The sequence below is a fragment of the Onychostoma macrolepis genome, chromosome 09 (genome assembly GCF_012432095.1).
Source record: "Onychostoma macrolepis isolate SWU-2019 chromosome 09, ASM1243209v1, whole genome shotgun sequence".
Lineage (NCBI taxonomy): Eukaryota > Metazoa > Chordata > Actinopteri > Cypriniformes > Cyprinidae > Onychostoma > Onychostoma macrolepis.
In genome coordinates, this window is record NC_081163.1 from 37,334,263 (window position 1) to 37,340,291 (window position 6,029).

Below are 6,029 nucleotides of genomic sequence, written 5' to 3' on the forward strand. Positions count from 1 at the left end.
CCCCAGTGGCTTTATGGACACTGGCCTCCTAAGCCAGGGATTGTGAGTTCGAGTCCCATCTGGGGTGACTTACAGCAGAGTGGCGCAGCGGAAGGCGTGCTGGGCCCATAACCCAGAGGTCGATGGATCGAAACCATCCTCTGCTAAGAGGTTTTAACTTTTATACATGCCTAAGACCCCCAAAGGGCAGTATCCACAGTGTGGGAGTGCGTGGTTCTCTCTTAGCAGGCGTTCATCCAGAGACTCTTATCTGATTTTTTTTTAAAGGCCACCTGAATGAGAGGAATGTCAGCTATTCCACAACAGCCCCAGTGGCCTTATGGATAAGACACTGGCCTCCTAAGCCAGGGATTGTGGGTTCAATTCCCTTCTGTGGTGACTTACAGCAGAGTGGCGCAGCGGAAGCGTGCTGGGCCCATAACCCAGAGGTCGATGGATCGAAACCATCCTCTGCTACAGATTATAACTTTTATACATGCCTAAGACCCCCAAAAGGGTAAGTATCCACAGTGTGGGAGTGTATTCCCAAAAGTGGTTCTCTTAGCAGGCGTTCATCCAGAGGACTCTATCTGTTTTTTTTTTAAAGCTACCTGAGTGAGAGGGCAAGTCAGCTACTCCACAACAGCCCCAGTGGCCTAATGGATAAGACACTGGCCTCCTAAGCCAGGGATTGTGGGTTCTAGTCCCATCTGGAGTGATTTACAGCAGAGTGGCGCAGTGGGAGCGTGCTGGGCCCATAACCCAGAGGTCGATTGATCAAAACCATCCTCTGCTAAGAGGTTTTAACTTTTATACATGCCTAAGACCCCCAAAAGGGCAGTAGTCACAGTGTGGGAGTGCTCTCTTAGCAGGCGTTCATCAAGAAGACTCTTATCTGATTTTCTTTTAAAGGCCACCTGAATGAGAGGGCAAGTCAGCTACTCCACAACAGCCCCAGTGGCTTTATGGATAAGACACTGGCCTCCTAAGCCAGGGATTGTGAGTTCGAGTCCCATCTGGGGTGACTTACAGCAGAGTGGCGCAGCGGAAGCGTGCTGGGCCCATAACCCAGAGGTCGATGGATCGAAACCATCCTCTGCTAAGAGGGTTTTAACTTTTATACATGCCTAAGACCCCCAAAAGGGTAAGTATCCACAGTGTGAGAGTGTATTCCCAAAAGTGGTTCTCTCTTGCAGGCGTTCATCCAGAGACTCTATCTGATTTTTTTTAAAAGGCCACCTGAGTGAGAGGGCAAGTCAGCTACTCCACAACAGCCCCAGTGGCCTAATGGATAAGACACTGGCCTCCTAAGCCAGGGATTGTGGGTTCGAATTCCCATCTGGGGTGACTTACAGCAGAGTGGCGCAGCGAGCGTGCTGGGCCCATAACCCAGAGGTCGATGGATCAAAACCATCCTCTGCTAACAGATTATAACTTTTATACATGCCTAAGACCCCCAAAAGGGTAAGTATCCACAGTGTGGGAGTGTATTCCCAAAAGTGGTTCTCTCTTAGCAGGCGTTCATCCAGAGGACTCTATCTGTTTTTTTTAAAGCACCTGAATGAGAGGGCAAGTCAGCTACTCCACAACAGCCCCAGTGGCTTTATGGATAAGACACTGGCCTCCTAAGCCAGGGATGTGGGTTCGAGTCCCATCTGGGGTGATTTACAGCAGAGTGGCGCAGCGGGCGTGCTGGGCCCATAACCCAGAGGTCGATGGATCGAAACCATCCTCTGCTAAGAGGTTTTAACTTTTATTCATGCCTAAGACCCCCAAAGGGCAGTATTCACAGTGTGGGAGTGTATACCCAGTGGCTCTCTTAGCAGGCGTTCATCAGAGGACTCTATCTGATTTTCTTTTAAAGCCACCTGAATGAGAGGGCAAGTCAGCTACTCCACAACAGCCCCAGTGGCTTTATGGATAAGACACTGGCCTCCTAAGCCAGGGATTGTGAGTTCGAGTCCCATCTGGGGTGACTTACAGCAGAGTGGCGCAGCGGAAGCGTGCTGGGCCCATAACCCAGAGGTCGATGGATCGAAACCATCCTCTGCTAACAGATTATAACTTTTATACATGCCTAAGACCCCCAAAAGGGTAAGTATCCACAGTGTGAGAGTGTATTCCCAAAAGTGGTTCTCTCTTAGCAGGCGTTCATCCAGAGGACTCTATCTGTTTTTTTTTTTTAAAGCTACCTGAGTGAGAGGACAAGTCAGCTACTCCACAACAGCCCCAGTGGCCTAATGGATAAGACACTGGCCTCCTAAGCCAGGGATTGTGGGTTCGAGTCCCATCTGGGGTGATTTACAGCAGAGTGGCGCAGCGGAAGCGTGCTGGGCCCATAACCCAGAGGTCGATGGATCGAAACTATCCTCTGCTAAGATTTTTTAACTTCTATACATGCCTGAGCCCCCCAACAAGGGATCAAAACCATCTTCTGTTAAGCCAGTTCAACTTCCACACATAAGCTGCTAAAACTGTTGCAGTTTTTGAAAAAACTCCTCTATGACAGACTAGCTAGTAATGTGTGCCTAAATATAAACAGAGAACAGGTAGTTAACATTTTTATTAATATCTTGAACGTACAGAAACGTGCACTGTTCTTATATTTCTTTTCACTGTTTGAATTCTTTACCCGAATACCAGATCACACTGGTCCATGCAGTGAAAGGCCACATTCCATGTGTCAGCAAACAAAGAGATAGACGGCGCTTCAGTTTCCAATCTTGTGCTGTGCCAGAGGAAATTGGACTATACCATCATGTCGAAAATCAGAGGGGGGTGTTTATTTATTTGAGGAGTTTCTAAAATTTTGCTTTGAGACAGTTGATTGTATTTTGTTAGTTATGATAAAGTGTGCATTTTGTTATAACTGTCCTCTGCGAAGACTTGCGCATACCCAGGTACTGCTTGAAGCTGCCATATTTCTAGGCTAAAACTGTCATAGTTTTCAACAATATCTCATTCATGACAAAGTAGCTCGTAACGAGTGCCTAAATTCAAGTCGATTCGAACACACCAGTGTATGTGAGTCTTTATTTTTAGGAAGAGCAGAGTGGGCGCGGGCCCATAACCCAGAGGTCGATGGATCGAAACCATCCTCTGCTAAGAGGTTTTAACTTTTATACATGCCTAAGACCCCCAAAAGGGGCAGTAGTGACAGCGTGGGAGTGCTCTCTTCGCAGGCGTTCATCCAGAAGACTCTTATCTGATTTTCTTTTAAAGGCCACTTGAATGAGAAGTAGAATTAATAGAGAATGTCAGCTATTCCACAACAGCCCCAGTGGCCTTATGGATAAGACACTAGCCTCCTAAGCTAGGGATTGTGGGTTCAATTCCCTTCTGGGGTGACTTACAGCAGAGTGGCGCTGCGGAAGCGTGCTGGGCCCATAACTCAGAGGTCAATGGATCGAAACCATCCTCTGCTAATAGTTTTTAACTTCTATACATGCCTGAGACCCCCCAAAAGGGTAAGTATCCACAGTGTGGGAGTGTATACCCAAAAGTGGTTCTCTCTTAGCAGGCGTTTAGCCAGAGGACTCTATCTGTTTTTTTTTTTAAAGCCACCTGAGTGAGAGGGCAAGTCAGCTACACCACAACAGCCCCAGTGGCTTTATTGATAAGACACTGGCCTCCTAAGCCAGGGATTGTGAGTTCGAGTCCCATCTGGGGTGACTTACAGCAGAGTGGCGCAGCTGAAGCGTGCTGGGCCCATAACCCAGAGGTCGATGGATCGAAACCATCCTCTGCTAACAGATTATAACTTTTATACATGCCTAAGACCCCCAAAAGGGTAAGTATCCACAGTGTGAGAGTGTATTCCCAGGCGTTCATCAGAAGACTCTTATCTGATTTTCTTTTAAAGGCCACCTGAATGAGAGGGCAAGTCAGCTACTCCACAACAGCCCCAGTGACCTAATGGATAAGACACTGGCCTCCTAAGCCAGGGATTGTGAGTTCGAGTCCCATCTGGGGTGACTTACAGCAGAGTGGCGCAGCGGAAGGCGTGCTGGGCCCATAACCCAGAGGTCGATGGATCGAAACCATCCTCTGCTAACAGATTATAACTTTTATTACATGCCTAAGACCCCAAAGGGTAAGTATCCACAGTGTGAGAGTGTATTCCCAAAGTGGTTCTCTCTTAGCAGGCATTCATCCAGAGGATTCTATCTGGGTTTTTTTTAAAGCCACCTGAGTGAGAGGGCAAGTCAGCTACTCCACAACAGCCCCAGTGGCCTAATGGATAAGACACTGGCCTCCTAAGCCAGGGATTGTGGGTTCGAGTCCCATCTGGGGTGATTTACAGCAGAGTGGCGCAGCGGAAGCGTGCTGGGCCCATAACCCAGAGGTCGATGGATCGAAACTATCCTCTGCTAAGATTTTTTAACTTCTATACATGCCTGAGCCCCCCAACAAGGGATTAAAACCATCTTCTGTTAAGCCAGTTCAACTTCCACACATAAGCTGCTAAAACTGTTGCAGTTTTTGAAAAAACTCCTCTATGACAGACTAGCTAGTAATGTGTGCCTAAATGTAAACAGAGAACAGGTAGTTAACATTTTTATTAATATCTTGAACGTGATAGAAACGTGCACTGTTCTTATATTTATTTTCACTGTTTGAATTCTTTACCCGAATACCAGATCACACTGGTCCATGCAGTGAAAGGCCACATTCCATGTGTCAGCAAACAAAGAGATAGACGGCGCTTCAGTTTCCAATCTTGTGCTGTGCCAGAGGAAATTGGACTATACCATCATGTCGAAAATCAGAGGGGGGTGTTTATTTATTTGAGGAGTTTCTAAAATTTTGCTTTCAGACAGTTGATTGTATTTTGTTAGTTATGATAAAGTGTGCATTTTGTTATAACTGTCCTCTCTGCGAAGACTTATCATACCCAGGTACTGCTTGACGAAAAGCTGCCATATTTCTAGGCTAAAACTGTCATAGTTTTCAACAATATCTCATTCATGACCAAGTAGCTCGTAACGAGTGCCTAAATTCAAGTCGATTCGAACACACCAGTGTATGTGAGCCTTTATTTTAGGAAGAGCAGAGTGGCGCAGCGGAAGCGTGCTGGGCCCATAACCCAGAGGTCGATGGATCGAAACCATCTTCTGCTAAGAGGTTTTAACTTTTATACATGCCTAAGACCCCCAAAAGGGGCAGTAGTCATAGCGTGGGAGTGCTCTCTTCGCAGGCGTTCATCCAGAAGACTCTTATCTGATTTTCTTTTAAAGGCCACTTGAATGAGAAGTAGAATTAATAGAGAATGTCAGCTATTCCACAACAGCCCCAGTGGCCTAATGGATAAGGCACTGGCCTCCTAAGCCAGGGATTGAGGGTTCGAGTCCCATCTGGGGTGATTTATAGCAGAGTGGCACAGTGGAAGCGTGCTGGGCCCATAACCCAGAGGTCGATGGATCGAAACCATCCTCTGCTAAGAGGTTTTAACCTTTATACATGCCTAAGACCCCCAAAAGGGGCAGTAGTCACAGCGTGGGAGTGCTCTCTTCGCAGGCGTTCATCCAGAAGACTCTTATCTGATTTTCTTTTAAAGGCCACCTGAATGAGAGGGCAAGTCAGCTACTCCACAACAGCCCCAGTGGCCTATGGATAAGACACTGGCCTCCTAAGCCAGGGATTGTGGGTTCTAGTCCCATCTGGGGTGACTTACAGCAGAGTGGCGCGAGCGGAGCGTGCTGGGCCCATAACCCAGAGGTCGATTGGATCGAAACCATCCTCTGCTAAGAGGTTTTAACTTTTATACATGCCTGAGACCCCCAAAAGGGCAGTATCCACAGTGTGGGAGTGCTCTCTTAGCAGGCGTTCATCAAGAAGACTCTTAGCTGATTTTCTTTTAAAGGCCACCTGAATGAGAGGGCAAGTCAGCTACTCCACAACAGCCCCAGTGGCCTAATGGATAAGACACTGGCCTCCTAAGTCAGTTTATTAAAAGTACATTGTTTTTCAACTTGTTTTTAAAAGCATGCTTAATACAAATGACTCAATCAAGGAAAAACAAGGTAACTGTACTTTTGGCGCTCCGATGG

General features: G+C 47.1%; 7 non-coding genes across 7 annotated transcripts; all 7 read left to right on the plus strand.

The window, feature by feature from the left end:
- The first annotated feature begins 384 nt into the window (after positions 1–384).
- trnam-cau (transfer RNA methionine (anticodon CAU)) lies at positions 385–456 on the plus strand. The gene has a single exon. It is a non-coding gene; the product is annotated as a tRNA-Met (tRNA).
- Positions 457–1,009: 553 nt separating this feature from the next.
- On the plus strand, positions 1,010–1,081 carry trnam-cau (transfer RNA methionine (anticodon CAU)). Its single transcript has one exon. It is a non-coding gene; the product is annotated as a tRNA-Met (tRNA).
- Positions 1,082–1,960: 879 nt separating this feature from the next.
- Positions 1,961–2,032, plus strand: trnam-cau (transfer RNA methionine (anticodon CAU)). Its single transcript has one exon. It is a non-coding gene; the product is annotated as a tRNA-Met (tRNA).
- Positions 2,033–2,205: 173 nt separating this feature from the next.
- trnar-ccu (transfer RNA arginine (anticodon CCU)) lies at positions 2,206–2,278 on the plus strand. Its single transcript has one exon. It is a non-coding gene; the product is annotated as a tRNA-Arg (tRNA).
- Positions 2,279–4,201: 1,923 nt separating this feature from the next.
- On the plus strand, positions 4,202–4,274 carry trnar-ccu (transfer RNA arginine (anticodon CCU)). The gene has a single exon. It is a non-coding gene; the product is annotated as a tRNA-Arg (tRNA).
- Positions 4,275–5,268: 994 nt separating this feature from the next.
- On the plus strand, positions 5,269–5,341 carry trnar-ccu (transfer RNA arginine (anticodon CCU)). Its single transcript has one exon. It is a non-coding gene; the product is annotated as a tRNA-Arg (tRNA).
- A 6-nt stretch (positions 5,342–5,347) lies between these two features.
- trnam-cau (transfer RNA methionine (anticodon CAU)) lies at positions 5,348–5,419 on the plus strand. Its single transcript has one exon. It is a non-coding gene; the product is annotated as a tRNA-Met (tRNA).
- Positions 5,420–6,029: the final 610 nt, after the last annotated feature.